Raw genomic sequence first — 17,377 nt, 5'->3', positions numbered from 1 at the left:
CCCTCTCTGCTCCCTATGGAGTTTCCCTGCCAAAAAGGCAGGAACCTGCTGCTCTGGGGCTGTGCGAAGATGAGTTTCCACCTTAAAAGCCTCCACTTCCAAAGCAAAGGGTGCAGCCAGCTGAACTCCTGAGGAACTGCAGGCTGGACCCGTGCTTTTTCCCAGGCTCAGATGCTGTTCCATGCACGAGGGTGGCATTTATCTATCTTCCCTTTAGAAAATATCTGACTTTCGGGAAGGAGTCTTATACAGCAAAAGATAGATGTGAGACAAGGTTAATGGGATCTTCTACATGGGAGTATAGGATGTACATCTACAGGTATAGGGTCAGCCTTTCTGAATCACTGCACATAAACTGCACAGAACAGGAATTGTAGATGGCTTGCTAGGTAAATGCTCTAACATCTGGCTTATTTGTTTTGATTAGGGTTTTTTTGCCGTTGGTAGGATGCTTTTTTTCTTGCTAACCATGGGATTTTTCTCCTCACACTAGTCAGAAACCTTGCTTCAAAATGTCACTGTCTTCTCCAAAAGCAATGAGTCCTTCCCTGGTGAGCCCTTATTTTCCTGTAGTTTGCAGCCCAGATAGGGTACCCCTATACCAGTGCCTGTCTCACCCACACCTATCCTGGCTATTTCTAGACATGCACGGCACTTTCCACAGCCCCTGGTGCTGCTTTGCAGGAGAAGAGCTGCTCTCGCAGCTCCATCTGCAGGCGTTAGCCTGGACTCAGCCCTGAGCACTGTATTTGTGCCTGAAGAGCTGCATGAAGCAGGGAAGGCATCTCACCAGAGCGTGAATTTCTGACCTGATGGCACTGGTCACTGCAGCAGTCAGACTGAACTTGCTGGTGCAGTCTGTTGAGGTCCTACCCCTTCCTATGTGTTCTTGCCCTTCGTTGCAACATGTGGGCACCACTCCAGCCAGCTGCCCCACTATGACCCAGGAGCACAGCCTGTTCTCACACTTCATCCAGACTCTTTGAACAGGTATGTCAAATCCTTCTTATCCTTTAAATCCTACCTTGAGACAGGATTTCACTGGGGTGCATAAGAGAAATTAATCATCTCTGTGAGAAGAGGAAAGGTGTGGTGGTGGCATCTCTAAATAGGATCCCTGCTTGGACACAGGCTCCCAGTGTGGTGTCGAAGCAATTGCTGGAGCAGCCTTGCTTTAACTTTGCAGCAGGTGTTCTGCCAGGTTCTGGATTTCTTTGGAGAACCAGGAGCACAAAGTCTTGGCCAGCAAGCTCTGAGAAAACCATCTTGAAGAGCATGCAAGTGTGTAGGGCACGTAGGGAGCATATATTCCTATTTGGCCTCAGTGCAAAGCCCAACAGTGTTTTAACCTGAGCCTACAAAGACATTCCATCACGTCTTGGAGCTCCTCAGGACAGGCTGCAGAGATGAGAGCAGCTCTGGCTCATTCCTTGGTGGCTGTGGCAGCCCTCAACCATAGCAGTGTTAGTGCATTGGCCCAGGCAGTGCTGGAGGGAAGGCAGTCAGTGTGTGGTGCACATGAAGGAGAGGTTCTGAGGCTGGGAGGAACCACTTGTGCCTTCTCCTTGCTCCGGAGAAGAAGCTGCACAAGGCTGCAATGAGAGTAAATGTGGTCAGGGCACGTGGAGGGACCTACCAGGCAGAAACCAGAGCGGGGTGGTTCTGCTGAGCCACACACAAAGCAGCCACGCTGGCACCAGCACAAAGCTTGGTATCGTATCAGTACTGCTACACCCTCAGCGTGGGGGCTGTTCAAGGAATTCCCATCCTCTTTGTTGTGCATTGCAAAAGCTGCTACCTGCTCTGAGCTCTCTGCAGGTGGGAATGGCAAGAGATTGGAGCTATCACTGGAAAAAAGTGTTTAGGAATTAAAAATGGATCCTCAGCCCAGGTCTGACTATCAAGTGAGATTACACAGGGTGGCTGGTGCTGTATAAGATTAACAGGAGTACTGGCTTGTAAGGCTTTCAGCTCAGCAATTTGCTTTGGTAGAGGAAAATAAAGCTGACAAAAGGAGGCAAGATGGTTGGTCTGTCGGGCTTTGAGCTCCTCTCGCTGCAAAGCAGTCGGGGTGTGCTGCTCATCATTTGTGCATTGATCCCATTAACCTTAAGAAAACAAGAGCACAGTTGCTCTTGACTGCCATCCAGGCAATAATTTGCACCTTGTGCCTGCACACACATCCCCTGCACATCTGGAGAAAAAGGTGACTCAGATAGGTAGGATAACTACCAGTCCAGAGACTGGGAATTCCTGAAGTTGAGGCTCTGAAGTTGGAGCTTGGAGAAATGCCACCGCCTTTAATTTATAAAACAGGGCATTTTATAAATCATGCTTAAGCAAAAATTGCTCAGAGCTGCTGTGGAGCTTAACTAGTTAATCCCTGCAAAGTGCTGTAGACATCTGAAATACATAGTTAATATTTTGACCTCCCAAGCAGGCAATCAATGGTCTCTTCACCTGAGAGCTTAAAGCAGAAGAGCCTCATTAAAACTCCCAGAAGAGTTTTTGTAGCCTTTTGTGTGTAAGACCTTGTCAGGGCTGCTGTGACCAGTCCACGTGAAATCAACTGCCATCATCTCACCTTTTCTTAGTAGTAGTTAAGCATGGTTCCTTAGTCAGCTCATTTGCTTGATATGGAGAGTGACACAACAGATTTCAAGGCCCTGGACCATGTTTTCGTTTTGTTTATGTTTTTTGACATAACTACAGGTCTGGGTTTGCCCATGGTTTTCACGCTCCCTGTAGGAAGGATCGGGTGTGCTAACAAGGCTATGCTGGAGAGAAGGGATTGCCAGGTCTTGCTGCTGTGGAGCAGGAAAAGGCCAGTAGATGGTAGTATTATCTTGGCACCACATCCTTACAGTGTGGGAGAGGAGGATGGCTCCCTTCAAGAGAGCCCAAGCAAGCACGGGATTAGCAGCTAAGGCCATCGGTACAAAAGGCTGCACATGGGGTATCAGCAACCCATGAGAGCATATCCCCAAACACCTTCATCATGTACCAAATAGCCCTCTTCAGGGATGGTCTTTGTGCTGTGAGGTTTACTGGCATGTGTTGCTCAGCCTTTAGCAGAGGGAAAGTGATAAGGCGGGAGGACTTGGCAGAGTGACCTCTTGAGCCTGATCTTTCCAGTATTGCCCCCTTCTTCCTTCTGTGTGCACATTCCCTACTTGAACGCCGGGGCAGCTGCTTGCCATGGGCTTCCAGGGAAGGAAGGGCCAGTGAGTGAGTTGGGAGGGATGTCCTCATCACGTTAACCCTGGCAAGCCAATGCTTGTTGATTTAAAAGGTGTGACTTTGCTCTCAAAGCATGTTTTCTGCATCCTTGGTGTGGATGGGCTGCTTTGTCCCCATCACGGCCTTTCCAAGAGGCTGCCAATTACAACTGCATACATGAAACCAGGATAGCTCAGCCCCTGTGCTGCGGATGGCAGAGAGCCTCTCTAGCTGGTAGCTTCTTTATTCCCTAGGTTCTGTTTATCCTATGCAACATCTAGCTCTGTTACACAGGAATTATTCAGACTTATTCCTTATCCTGCCACCAGCTTCATTTTCCTCCTTACATTTTCCTTTTAAAGCAAGCAGCTTTCCAAGGGTGCTCATCCTCCCCCACGAGGTAACCTGCTCAGTGCTGAGACACTGCTGCAGATGCTGATGGAAAAACCTCCATTCTGGTCAGGGGGATTACAAGCTGGAGCGGAGCCTTATAGGAGAGCAGGGAAAAATAGTCAGGAGGAATGAGACTCATTCCTTGCTCTTCCTACAGTGGGCAGTAGTCCATATGGCACATTTCTGTGGCAGTAGAGCCAGCTAAGAGCTCCTTCTCTCCCAGGGTGTATTGCTCCTCTGGCTATACAGCGGCAACTGCTTAAGGGACTAAGCTATAAAAGTGTAAAATGATTATAAATTATGAATGCATTTTGCTGCTCCACTTTACAGTATATTTTCCTTCCTACTGCCTGCACAAGTCATAGCCAAGCTGCTGAGGGCCTTTCACCTGGCACCATTCAAACTGCCTGCCCAGACAAAAGAGATCCTCATGTTGACCAGCACCCTGAAATCTGCCCTGAGCCCAGGATTTCTCCCTGTGCATCCAGCAAACAGAAAACTTTAGCATTAATCTTCAACCTTTCTGAAGCCAAATCACAGTTTATTTATGGCAGTTGTCTAATCAGCTGGTGCATTCAATTCTAGGCACGTTTTGTTGTGGCAACATGATGGTCATGTTGGTAGCTGGAAGGCTTCAGAAATGAGCAGAACACAGGCAGGTAATTTGGGGTTTTCAGTCTGGGGATGTTCATGCCTGCTGAAGTCAATGGGAAAGCTCCTGTTGATTCCAGTGCATGCTGAAATGGCTTCAGACAAAACAAATTTCTCTAGCTAATGACTAAAGAAGGGCTTAGGTTTTCCCCCAGAGAAAATAGACAGCAGTACAGAACTCTGGAAATTGTCTTATCACTTAGGTGTCTTTAATCCAGAAAATGTCTTGAATGGGGAGGGAGCGAGAAGAAGAGGGAAAGAAAGCAACTTTTTATTTTTCTTTAAAGTTCTGTCTGTTCACACAGTGATGAGTCACCTCAGAGCACTGATCAGTCAAGATACCAGGGTGTTTCTTAACCCACTATGTCAGAACAACACATTTTTACAAGAACACACAGCCCGTGTCAGATAAAGTAGGATTTCTAGTATGAGCAAAGAGCTTATACCGCAAATGGGCCAAAGCTTGGCCCCAAAACACTTAGCAGCTCTCAAACCCATGGTGTCTCACATGCCGCTAGACTGTGAAGGGCTTTTTCTACTTTCTTACTCTCAAAAGTCATGGCTCCAATCTCCTGCAAAAGAGACAGCTTTGTGGCTGCAGTGGCAGCTTTTCTGTCCCTGTTCAGTGACGTACAATTTGGATATATTTCTTTCCTTGCCCCCAATCCTGTTTTTGCCAAGCAAAGCAGCCCATTGCTCTAGTGCAGTATGGCAACTACCCTCCATAATGCATTTAAACAGAAACTCAAGAAACTACAGCCTGTGTCTCAGATCACGTCCTTAGGGAATGCATCCATGCATTTGAAGTCTGTCCCTGAGCCTGGAGAGCAAGAATCCTTCCCAAATCGAGGAAGCTCTGTCCTTTGCTTTGGCAGCCCTTTAGGCAGGACACTGCAGACAACCTGGGACTGAAGGATTACAGCTGCACCACTTCTCTTTCCAGTGCTCTATGCCTTGCCTTCCCCTTCTCTAAACGGATTTTTTCCCTTTGAAATGGGTTGGGGAGAGGGAAGAAGAAATAGGACCCCATCATGTAAAACCCAAACCTCTACTACGTCATAAAGATGATTAACTTACCTCTGTTGCAATGACAAGTGACACATGGGTCACCTTCATAATGAGTTGGAATGCTCCCCTGAGAAACTGGGAATCTTGTACTGAATATAAAATATCTCAGTATGTACATGCTGGGGCTTTTTTTGTGAGGTATCAGGGACTCCTTATAGAAGTCATGAAGGAAATGGGCCCTTGGGCTTCTTAGAGAATTTTGTGCTTTCCTAATGTGGAAAGAGGTGATGGAAAATCCTCCTTCCATTATCAAGTCAGACTGGGTGTTTTCCCTGTACTGTGTTTTCCTTTTTTATTGTGTTATTTCATCACTTTAATATCCCTTGTTGTATTTCTTCAGGTCACAGCTACAGAAAGTAACTTCAGCTGTAGCTGTCCTGCAGCCAAACTGATCTGCTCCATTTAATAGGTAGCATTCTGAGTGCTTAGAGTGACTTCACCTGGTACCCCACAGTAACACATAGATATTGATGCTGCAAAAAAAAAAAAAAAAAAAAAAAAAGGTTTTGAGAGAGGTGTAAATACAAACACAATGAGATCACATATTCCAAACTATAACTGAATACAGACTCTTGGAAGAAAGTTGACTCAAAATTCTGGAAAAAAGAAGTACAGAACACTTTATAAATTTTTCCACAACCCCAAATGTACCATGCATCAAATGGGCTGTTTTTTAAAAGCAGTGCTACAAGCCCTCTTTTACATCATGCCTGCATGTTATTAGAAGGTTACTTGTAACCAGCATGGATGGAGGGTGGTATCTTGAGGTCTCTGTGCTCATAATGTCTTGAGATGTTTGTCCTCAAGTTGAATCCAGGACTTCCATGGAAACCACTAGTGTAAAACCATTAGAAAGGAGCCGAGTTAAGTGATCCACAAAAAGTGGCTGATGGCTTCAGTCTTGACAACTCTCTTCTCTCTTCTCCCTTTCTAGCAGTTGCTCCTTCATTACCCACTGAAGCAGGGACTGGATGCCGTGACAGCAAGGATTGCATTACAGTCATGCTGAGTCCCTCCCAGACCAGTAAATAGTTGTTTATACAGAAAAAATACTCAATACAGGTTTATATTCAGAGTCAGAGGAGGAGAATACAGCGGCTGCATGGGGCCTCCACTACAACATCTACTCATGCTGGTTTAATGAGACTTAGCCACGCTCTTCACTGCTTAGTCTCAGCAAGGGGCAGCAATGAGGGAACATCTGGTCTGGGCACCTGCCAGCACTCAGACGTGACATAGGGCTCTGTCCCGCTGTGGGTCAGGCCTGGCCATGGCTGCTGCATTGCTCCTATGGGCACCACACGCATCCAGCCTGGGCTAGGAGCCCACCTGGATGTGCAGCTGGGCAGCCCTTCCCACCGGCCGACATTCTTGTCTGCCTCTGTCAAACCCTTTGAGCTAAAGGTTTCCACGTGGGCTCTCTGCCTCAGGCATTTCCGTATTTTTTGGAACATTTCAGCTATAATTGTCCTATTCTCTGTGGCCGGGATTTGGGAAACATATGTAGTTTTGAGCATTCTTGTCTCCGGTTTGTTGAGAAAATGAAGTGCTGCCCAAGCCGTGAGGTCTGGCAGGATGTGCCCACCTTGAGTGGGAGGTATTGTCTTTGCCGCTAGCTCGTCTGGGTTGCAGATGTCTGAAATTCTTCTGGTGGCACTTGCACAGGAGGGTGGTGATGCCCGTGAGTGCTACGTGCTCACTGATACTGCTGATGTTAATAGAACTTCTGTCCTGGATATGCTAAATGTGCCAAACCCTGAAAAATCAAGGTACTACTGTTTCTGAAGGCCTACCAAAATCCATTGCAACATTACATTATGAATTAATTTGATGCAGCTAAAAGGGAGGTAATAGCATGTTCTCATTGTGCAAAGAAACTAATGAGTGGCAGAGCAGCATTTGGAAACAGCACAAAATCTGTCAGGGAAAGCTTATGGTAAAGTTCTGTCCTCAGAGAAATATTTAAATGCTGGCATTGAATAAGTACCAAAGCTACATGATGAAGGATTAAAAGAATTTCATACAGTGTAAGCATCTCTTCTGTGGTCTCTGTGACCCTCTTGGGTCATTTGTATCATTGCAAAGGGGATGCTCCATTCCCTTCTCAAAAAAAGACTAGTGCAGAGGTACTGAGGTGAGCAAAGACAGAGACGAGCTGGGATCTCTCCATCACTCAGGGTCAGGGAGGGAATGTGACAGGATGGGGGGGTTCCCCTGCTTGTTTTTATGAACCCCTGACTTAGGTTTGCAAACACTAAATCCACCTTGATCCTTTTCCAAACTTAGACTAAGTTTTGAATAAATTAATGTGAAGCTCCCAATAAGCCTGAGCTAATTTTAGGTTAGTATAAATGTCATGCAAAAACCTAATTTGTGAGGCACAAATTCAGGCAATATTGCACCTGTTGACTTCTTATGAGGAACAGCGTTTAGCACAGAGGTTACACCTGTAACGTTCAAAGTGCTGCACAAGCGTTAGCAGAGTCTTGGGACCAACCTCCAGGAGAACTCGGCCTGAGTCTATGCTCTCTGTCTGCAGGCTTGGATCTACGTAGCAAGCATTTCCTCCAACCTTTGCCAGCACAGCCATGATCTTCTCGGCGCTGCTGTCAGTCTGTCTACACCAGCAGGTGTGGCACTGAGAGCAGCAGCCGCTGGCTCTAGCTGGGATGAGCGCAATGGCTTTATTTGTCCTTGGGGAGCTTGAAAAATCTTGGTTCCCTTTTGTGGTAGAGCCCGATAAAACCCTACGGAAACCCAATTGTTTAAAACTTGGCATATGATGGCTAAGCTACATCTCCTCCTAAAAACAGGAGACCTGACTTTGCTTTCAACCATCCAGCATCCCTGCTATGCACATTTAAACAGCACCCTAGTGTATAGGCCAGCCCCTACACAACACATTCAGCCAAAATACCTGCTGCAACAACTGGCAGTCATCCTGAGAAAGTAGACCAGGCCAGAGACACAAGGAAATGTGCACAGATCAGCGTGATGAACAGCCCACACGAACACTGCTTTTTTTTTTTTTTTTTTTTTTTTGGACATAGCAACAGTTTCTTTTGTAGCTTCATCTCTCCATAACTATGTCCTGTGGTTCAGCTGCAAGCTGCAGAGACCAGGGAGCTAGATTTTTAAATTTTGCATTTATGCAATGCTTTGCACTGCTAAAACTGGGTCTCTGCCTGCAGTCCTGAGCACTCCCACAATGCACATTATAAAAATCCCTGTATATTAATAGGTTATGCTGCTTAGTAGTCTCAAGGCGAGGTTGCATGATTAACCTATACATCTAAAGCTTGGACCAGCTCCATAGCTGATATATAACAGGTCAGCTGCCAGGCTCTTGTCCTGTGCTGGCAGAATTACTATATTTAATCTGACAGTCACTGAAATATTATGTCTGGCTGGAGGTTTCTCTCTGAATTTTCTCGCAAGCACTTGTCACTGTGAGAGATCATTTACTAGCGTGCAGGCTCCAGTTGTACATTTGTACAACCCTTGTTCAGCTGTACAACCCTCAGCTCCTCAGGGTTAAGCGGCAGCCCTGGGGACTCGATCTTAGCTTTGCACTTCAGTGACTTAGCAGGCTGGGCTGGAAGGAAATCAGAAAAAAAAAAAATATTTGGAACATATATATGTAACTGATATACGATAGAAGTCAGACTCAAAACGTGTAGAAGAGGACTTCCTCATCTTTTCTTCTCTGTTTGGATAGAGAGAAATAGATAATGAACGTAGGTGCAGGTGTGGTGTAAAAGAGGCCCAGCTGTGTTCACGGGCTCCGATCCAGGCAGTTACTCTTTGATGCAAGGAGAGGCAGCATCTGAGTTCCTGAATATAAGGTTTTATTACCTCAGTGTCAGATTGCTGAGCGTCACCGAATTGTCTCAAGCTCTAGTTTTGCTGTGCTAAGTGCAGAAGAAATTGTGGTGGCCAAGTTACTGCTGAGCTCTCCTGGGAGTAGTCGCTGATTTTCTTTGTATTTGAGGTCACCTCTGCCCATTTCTGCCCTGCTCTCTGCACGGTGCTCGGGGCAGAAGGAACTCGGTGCTCCACACAAGTGACACAACGTGTAAGCTGGACTCATGGAAACCTCAGGTGAAACCTTTCTCGAGCACAAAAACTTGCTCTATTCACTCAGAAATGCCTGTTGTTTGTACAAGGCGGGGGGCAGTGAAAGGAAAACTGACTTGCTCTGTTGTTTTGTTGTGAAAAAGCGGGCATTTAGTTAAACATCCCATAAAGGTCCCATTTTCTCCCGGCTAAGCCTCTTTGGGGAAACTCCAATAAAATTAGTGATGTTTGGCCCAAAAGCCATGCGCATGTTGGCATAAGTATAAAACGAAGCATCCAAATGCTCACAGATGATTTATGAGAATTCCTACCCTTCTTCTCCCATTTCCTCCTGCTGCCCGAACTCCACGCCGTCCTTCCATCCAAGAGCTGAAGTTAGCCTTCTTTTTCCTGAACTCTAAATTTTGGGAAGACATCTGACTGAGCAGCCATTCTCCAGAGAAGCCCATGGGGATGGGTTCAAATATCTAAGGGTTTCTCTTAAAATAAACATGCTCCCACCCATAAACTCTGGAAAAATAAATACCTCCCTTGAGCTCCCTTGACAGGCAACACTTCCCCTTGTGGAAGCACAACGTCTGTGTATAAAACAAAAGCAACTCTATTACAGGAGAAATGGATACACATTAATTTGGGAAACTCCAGCACGAACAACTGAACTGTATGCTTGAGTGAAATATCTCCCCCACTGCCATGAGGGCGGTATTATTTTGCCTCTGGTTCTCTACCGCTTTGTTCAGCAGATAAATGTCTTCTGACACCTCACACATCTCTCTCTTCCAGTCTACTGGATCCTGCTTGGCTTGTTTCAGAGCCAAAGTGGGCACTTAGGTAGGTCCAGTTTCACCCCTATGGCACTGCGAGACCCCTGGGCCTCTGCAAAGCCCAGGTTTTAAACTGCTGGAAATTTGATGGTGGAACATTAAGGGAAATGCCCTTGCTTTCTCCAACACTGATGTTGGTAGCAGTCCTTCCATCACCCCGTGTCCTCTCATCGCAGCTGCACAGGGCAGTCTCCTCTCCTTGTGCTCCCCTCTAGCTGTTCTGCTGCCCATCTGCCCTGCTCTTTGAGGACATGTAGATGGAAGGAAATGTTGCGGGCACTGCCTTTCAGTCTGCCCTGTTTCTGTACAAAGCCACGTTCAGCAGGCTGCTTTCATGGAGAGCCAGGAAAAACCCTCTGAAACTCTATTCACCAGTAAAACTCCAGTCCGTGCAGCACGAGCTGTTCTGGTCAGGTGGCTAGAGCAGAGGGAGAAGGATGTACTAGGGATGATTCACACATTCCTGGTGATGAAGGTGATGAATTGCATGAGATGAGGCCAGGAAGAAGCCTGCCAGGAGACGACTGCTACGGAAGGGGTTTTGCTTCTGGTTTAGTCTCTGTTTTGCTCACGCAGGAGAGGTACCAGCAATGCCAGCTCTGCAGAGCCCAGCACAGATAAGGGCTAAGCAGACACAGGAAACCCTTCAACTCTCCTCTTTGCCACCTCTTTTGGCTGAATTAACATCTTCACACCGGTCTGCAAGCAAAAGTATCAGCAGTTCCATGGGATTTGATGAGCTCTAACAGCCAGCACTGCAGTATGCTTATTGACAGAGATGCAAGAGGAAAGAAAAAGTGAGAAAAGCTACAGACCAATGCTGCAGCACTAATATCAGACTTGCTTTTATTTTAATTTTCCAATTTTAACTGTCCAGTGGTTAAAAAACATGTTCATTTTTGTTATCTGCCAGCATACTGGACCGTCCTGTTCTTAAGTTGTTTTGATTTCTAGGTATTTGTTAGTTTAATAAGATTTTGTAAACACAACAGCAATCTTAAGCAGTTTAAGTAATTACTGCCTGCCCAGCTGAAAGACAATGGGAAGTTGCAGTCTTGCCAAGTGTTTTCACTTTAATAAAAAAACAAGCAATTTACACAAGGCAATAAAATGGTACCCCGTGTCCCCTATGAAGAAATATAAAGCAACTTTTGAAATGATGTCCAGTTCAGAAAAATAAACCCACTCTTACTCAATGCACTCCCTAACATTAACTAGGCTCATAATCCCTCATATAACCAAGTTCCCTCTTGACTACTTGTCTACAGGGGCAAGAAGAGATCTGAGATCAAAATGGGGTAAAAACCTTTCTGCTTCCTCTTGGCAAAAATAATGTTTTCCCCTGGGGGAAGCAGAGGGGACATGCAGGACATTGCAGTGTGGCCTGGGTACATGCACTTTTACATTTAGCTGATGTTGGTGCTCCTGGCTATCAGCGTTGCTGTTGGTGCTGCAGCAGAGGCACCGACTGATGAGTAAAGATTGAGTGTTGTCTCTACAGACACCAGCTGAAATGAGGCTCTGAAGGGCAGGATAGCAAAGGGCATCATAGAAAACCACAGCCGTGCTGCCTTTGATTAGAGCTGCAAGCCAGCAGGGAAATACCGTCTCCAAAGCGGTGTGTGCAGCCCCTTTCAGAAAACATCCAGCCCGGCATTTCAAAGAACACATTGTTTGGAAAGGTGCAGTAATGCCTAACAGCACTAGTCCTCTTGGAGGAACACAGAGATCGGCATCCAGCTGCACTCAGGGATCCTCTGAGATGCATTTTAGGGCTGCATCTCCATTTAATCAGTTGATAATCCCCTGGAAATGCTGTACGTGCTGTTTGGGAAGGCTCTGCTGCCCTCCTGGCTTCTGACAACTGAGGCTGCTCAAAGAAACACAGCCTGGTGCATCGTAAAGCCAGGTTCATGGTAATCTTTCGTGACAAATGATAAGGTCAGAATCTCCTTAAACAGAATCATAACTTGGCACAAGGATTAAGGCTTTCACACATCTCTTCTGCCATTGAAATCTACTTCCTATGAGAAACCACACTCCCTCTTCCACAAGGCATCCGGCCTGGCCGAGTACTCTGGATGTCAATGTGTGATGGACTAATGCAGCAAAAGGTCACGGAAGCTTTTGGTCACCTCTCTGATAAGAGCTTGAAAAAGCATCTCGACCTGGCATTGAGAAAACTTCACTCTCTCTCCTGAAGGCTTGGTAAAGGGCTGCATGTGAGAGCTGATAACTGCTCTCTAAAGAAATTTCAGGGGTCGGGTAAGTAACCATGCTCTGATTTCTAACAGCAGAGATCCCCTGTGTACGGAGCCGATGCAAAGCAGCTCTGTCTGCAACCTGGTTATTTTTCACTAGAAGCTGTGTTATAGAAAGTAGAAAATTACAGAACCAGAGTCCTTGCTGAATGACTCTGAAATTTTTTTGCCTGCTTCCACCCCTGCTCCAACAGCCATCTCTCCCACAATTTTGCTAACCAACTTTTCTGTAATTTCTACCATTGAAAAAAAAACAGAGTAGTCCTAATGTCACCAGTGAGGTCGCTGAGTTGTGCTCAGCCCAGCTGCCAGCACACAGGATGGGGCGAGAGGATGAGTGCATGAAAGGAGGAATGACAGTGTGTTCCCTCTCCTACCCCATCCAGAAACAGACCTTCACTCTCCTGGTTTCTTTTGGCTGGACATTTAGGTAGAGGCTGGTCAAGAAGTGGGAAAGGTCTCCCAGGGTGGGTGGTAGGAGGTGCCCCCCACTGCTCTGTGTTACTAAGTTGGTATCAAACCGAGTCAAGTAGAAGTTATGGGGCCACCTTCAGGCAAACCCAGGCCTGATCCATTGCACCTCAATAGCCCAATGACACTGAAATCTGTATTTTCCTTCCCTCAGCCACACCGGTGGCTTAGGTTCCTTCTCCACGATTACACCCATGTGAGGAGAAAACAGGACCACAGAGATCTTTGTATTACTCAAAATGTTAAGCATGCAAGTTCTCCTCCCTTTCTCTGGGGTAATTTCATTTAAGATACGGTTCTGAACCTGAGATGTCTTGGGGTGGTTTCTTTCTCTCCCACATCTGGCTGGACAAAAATGTTCCAGCAACCTATCTGCCTATTGGCTACCCTGCAGTGATTTTTATGTGTATAGCATTAGCAGAGCCTCTCTGGATCCTTTAGGATGAAAACTACTACCATATAAACCTAGCATCCTGCTGCAAAAATGACTCTGCCAAATGCACTTTGAGGTTTATTAAAGTTTCAGCGACCTCTGGGCTGATCTCTCTGCGTGCACAGTATGTCCATGGTCTGGCTCAGCATCTCTTTAACCAGAGTCAGAGCAGATCAGGGAGCAGACACAGGACTCCAAAGAGAGTTACACTTTTTAACCACACACCATTTCCTCCCTTTTTCTTGTGTTGCAAATGATCCACTTGCTGATTTACTCCCCTTGGTTAGATTAGTCAGAGCGGCACTAATGGACAAGAAAGATGAGCTGTGAAGTGGAAGCCGCAAGAAACCTGATACTTGCAAAAGAAACGAACTCAGCACTTTATATAGTCTCTCCTTTCCCCGCTTTTCACTGGATCGTAAGAAATGCAATTGGGTAAGACTGGCAAGACAGAGCCTTTTTACTCCTGCTCTTCCCCTGCTCTGACGGCTTTGGCAGACGAGCAGGGGCTTCCTCGCGCTGCTGGTATCTGCTGCGCTCCCGCTCGGGGCTCCCGGTTATCACTGCTGGCCTCCAGCCATGCCTCTTCCAGGGAGTTCCCCTCCGCAGCACATTTTCCAGCATTGCCAAAGCTGTTTTTAATTTCCTCAGTGGACTTGCGCTGCTGCTTGGGCTTCCCCTGCAGCTCTTCCCCTTGTTCCAGCTTCTCTGCAAAGACTTTGGGCTCTAAATTCTAAATTTCTCCCATTCTCTGCTATAGGGCTGCCCCCCTAGTGGGCCTCTTCCCCATGTGGGACATTTCCTTCTTTCTTGCCACAATAAATTGGGGACGGGATACTGCGGCAAGCTCTACTGGGAAAGGAAATACTTATTCTTTAAGATACACAGCTTCTCACTGCTGGGTAACTCGGGGGGAAACTCTCTGGATAAAACCCTTGTTATCTGCAGGCTCTTTTGGAGCAGACAGCATCTATTTTAACTGGCCCCACAGGTCTCATGCAATCATATTTTTATATATTGTTTAAGTACTGAATGATGTTTTATGGCTGGCCCAAACCGACCAAGGAAATTACAAAAATAACAACTACATCAAGGTGCCCCGATTATGAATTAAGGCAGAGGAAAAGTAAGCATGAGGCCATGCAGAGAAAATTACGGCCATGCAGGATTTTGGGGTAGGTTTCATGATTTTAATGTCAAAGGGGTTGCTTTGACTTTTTCACTCAAATACACACACTACTTCAAAACAGCTCTAGAGGGGTCCCTGAGCAAACAAGAGGTAGAACCTGGGAGGAGATGAGGCCTCCTCAGCACATGCCATGCACCCTCCAATGCCATCCAGCCTGGCTGCAGTCTTGCCATGAACAATAGTCCTGTTTAAAAAGAAAATTCCTTCCTGGTCACATCGAAATCACCCCTCCCAAACTTGACTAGTTGTCAGCGACTCTGGTGATGGATTTCCCATTGAAGGATAGTCCCAAAAGTGTGTCACACATTTATTATCATAGCAAATCTACTTGGTATTCATTGCCAGTCATCCATCAACACCCACACGCACAATTACTCTGACCTCTTCTTGAATGAAAAGGGAGACAGACCGAGGCATTCCACAGAATTCAGGTCAGGATTAGGGTCTAAATCATCAAGTAGCTCAGTAATAGTTCCAGTATATTCAATAAACTTCTAATTATGTACATGAGGCAAGGACCAAAGCCCTTCAGTGAGGCTACGTTGTACTTTTCCATCCGATTTGAACCTCCCACACTAAAGTACATGGCTGAAGAGGTCACATTTGTTTGACTTGGGAATTAGAAAGTTTGTCTATGAATTAAATTGGAGGGAAAGCCCACGAGTGAAACAGAGAGGGTTTGAAACTTGGGTTTGCACAAATAACTCCTACTTAAAGTGCATGTTAAAAAGCCATTTTGAAAGGTATTCTAAAATCTTCTCTTATCTCGTTGCCAAATCACCAGCGGTTTGACCCACATATCAGAGTTTTCCTCAAAAAAAAAAAAAAAAAAAAAAGTTTCAGATGAATCTATTTATGTAAGAAAAGACCTTTCAAAACAACTGCACAGGGGCCAGGATCAACATCTGAACACGGGCTGAGTTGTAACATATTTAGAATTATTCCTTTCACCAGCCGCGTGAGGGATGTCTCAGGCAGCTTGGAGCCTGATTCACGGCTGTAACATCCGAAGCTAGTCACTGTTCTGCTAGCTGAAATTAGATGTGCTGGATTTAGATGTGCAAGTCTTCTAAACCCATCTCTTTTCCAGATTATTGCTGCCTCTCAGGACTTGAAGAAGGTACCCTCATGTTGCCTGCCATGCTCTTTGCTGTTGCAGCTACATTGCTGAACTATGGCAATTGAGATCTTCTCCAAGAAGACATCCAAATGGGGGACCAGAAGACTTATTTCCAACTGACCTCTACTTTTTGATTTAAGGAGCAGAAACAAAACATTTTTTTCCACTTCTTTGTCTCTCCAGTCATTCATCCACTTTCTGGATTCCTTCCTATGCAGGGCCTCAGTGTTACGGCTTCACACACAGTGATATTGCTGACTCAGAAACTGTGTGAAATTACATGCAGCCTATTTACAAGCAGGTATTTGAGGTGTATCCTTCAGAAAGTGCAGCCAAAGAGCCAAGTGTTTTATAACTGTGATTTAAGGGAAAGCTGACTGCTCATTTAAGTTGCTGCAATCACCAGTCCAGTGGTACCTGTGTAGACACCAAAATCCTCAGGTGACTCTTGAGAAGATGAAACCAGTTCTATCATTATGTCCCTTCCATTCCCCACAAGTTCCTTCTTGGGACCAGATATTGTGACATGAGTTAAATTAAAAATTGGGACTTGTAAAGGGTTGTAAAGCAGACTCCAAAACCTGATGGGTTTCCCTTGCAGAGGGTGCTGAGCCCTGGAACTGATCTTGGACATGGTAGTGTAAACCAGGAACAATGTGATCGAAGCCAAAAGAGGAAAGTCCAACACGACTGCAAGGAACATTTGGCCTGACACAGTAACAAAACCTGGACTCCTGGGCCCCAAGCCTGTTCCATTTGCAGTAATTTTAGTCTGTGAAAAGACGGCCAAACACCATGGAGTTACTCCTGAAATGTCTGAAATAACCAAGACCACAATCCCTGGTGAGAGACCCTACCGAGTGAAATACTGTACGCACGGACTTTCGAGTACTCCATATGAAAACAACTTACAGTGAAACATTTAAAGGGATCCAAGATTTGCCCATTCCGTCTCGCTCAGGAAAAGCTGGTTTCAGCCAAATTAACTGTATTAATATTAAAAATTTCTTGCTGACAGGTGTTCAGCACTGAGATTGCTTAAAATGCCAAATGAGATTTTTCCCCCGTGTCATGAGGCTGCTTTGCCAAAGGGTTCGTCAGAAGAATGACTTAAAATTCATGCAGAAAAAAAGGGAAAAAAAAGAAAAAAAAGAAAAAAGAAAAAAGAAAAAAGAAAAAAAAAGAAAAAAGAAAAAAGAAAAAAGAAAAAAGAAAAAAGAAAAAAGAAAAAGAAAAAAGAAAAAAGAAAAAAAAAGAAAAAAGAAAAAAAGAAAAAAGAAAAAAAGAAACAGAAAAAGAAAAAAAGAGTATTATTTTGGCAGGGCAGAGTTTTGGAGCACTGGCAGAGGAAGCCCGGGAGGCAGCAGGATGCACACACAGCTGGGAGCCGAGAAGGGAGCCAGCCACTCGTGCTGCCCGTCCTGGGCGCATTAGTTGCAGAATTCCCAGCAGTGGGAAGCCGATGGAGCAAGCTGGGGTAGGGGTGGCCAGGAGGCTCCGTCTCCGAGGATGCCACAAAAACATCCTGCAGAGCCTCGCGCCCGCCGCGGGGAGTTGGAGACGCAGGAGTCGGTGTGAGCGAAAACCAGGGGGAGGGAGCGAGGAGGCTGCGGCGGCTGCGATGCTGGGGAAACGCGGAGCTGCAGGGACGGGGCAGGGCGCGGGGCCGGC

The sequence above is a fragment of the Nothoprocta perdicaria genome, unplaced genomic scaffold (genome assembly GCF_003342845.1).
Source record: "Nothoprocta perdicaria isolate Ctin4 unplaced genomic scaffold, notPer1 scaffold_4, whole genome shotgun sequence".
Classification (NCBI taxonomy): domain Eukaryota; kingdom Metazoa; phylum Chordata; class Aves; order Tinamiformes; family Tinamidae; genus Nothoprocta; species Nothoprocta perdicaria.
This window is presented reverse-complemented; position numbering follows the sequence as displayed.